Raw genomic sequence first — 1,316 nt, 5'->3', positions numbered from 1 at the left:
TTTTAGTGATCACAATTGCTAAAATAATGGTACGTTGATCCCGGGCATCTGCGTAAATACTATGGATATGTAATTATTAATCATAAATATAAAAATCGTAATAAATAAGGGAGATAATTCCTATTGACATAATAAAAAAATGTACTGAAATTTATTAGGACAATATCAGCCAATCAAATTGCGAAAATTACTCTAAATAAGGATAAAAACTTTTATTTGACCAAGGCCTACGCATATGTTTACCGGCGTGTTCACTCATGATTACCAAAAAGTAAATCAATAGGAAGTATCTCCCTTATTTATTACGTCAATTGAGATTATCTCCCTTATACCATTGACCTATTAAAAATAAAATAAAAAATAGGTTGCTTCATAGTCCTTATATTTTAATTTTTCACAGTTTTAGATTAAATATCTAAAATATATTTGGTTGATATTGTCCTTATATTGAATTGAAATATAATTATATGTTATATAACAAAATCAGGATAAATTCGTTACATGTAGTGTTCAATTGTCCTAAATTAAAATACTGAATTTATCGGGTCAATAAAATTCATATCGGGTTTGGCTTCGCCTCACCCGATATGAATTTTATTGACCCGATAAATTCTCGTATTAGGACAATTACACACTGTGTAACCATTAGTATCATGTTGATGGATTCAAATGAGGTAAAATAGAGACAGTCATGTATGTATGTCTCTGAAATTAAATTATTGAATTGCCAGCCAATAATACCGTTTGTGATGTATTTAGCTCAGCTCGTTTGATATAAATGAAACAAAATGACAGCGAATAGCTAATACGGTATTTTTAAATATATATCGTTTTAATAAATGATTTATTTTTATTTTTAGTCTTAAGTCGTAGCTAATGCCCCTTTAACAAGATCGATGAAGGTTCGAGTACACTCTAATGTATCTATAGGAAAAGGAATAGAATCTATATTACGAATTCAATTCTAAGGGAATTCTCTTTATGTTTTTATTTATTAATTTTAATGCTTATTAAATGTTCGGGGTTGCATATACCATATGTTTTGTTATTTACAAGATGTAAAGCAGCTACGGCTCAAAACCGTTTATCAAAATGTACACACACCCTATATGATCCTACACATAAAGTTACACAAATATTGATGGTTAAATAATTTCATTTTTTTTTTTTTTACATCTGTAGTTTTCTCTCCTTCTTAAAGGATTTCCGACAGCAATATATGGAATTTCTACATGCTCAGCAATAGGAGCAATATGGATGGGTTCAAAATCAATTAAAACAGTTCTACGTTGGAATTAATGGGTTAGTGTATGCTG

The sequence above is a fragment of the Mytilus galloprovincialis genome, chromosome 2 (assembly GCF_965363235.1).
Source record: "Mytilus galloprovincialis chromosome 2, xbMytGall1.hap1.1, whole genome shotgun sequence".
In the NCBI taxonomy this organism is placed as follows: domain Eukaryota; kingdom Metazoa; phylum Mollusca; class Bivalvia; order Mytilida; family Mytilidae; genus Mytilus; species Mytilus galloprovincialis.
This window is presented reverse-complemented; position numbering follows the sequence as displayed.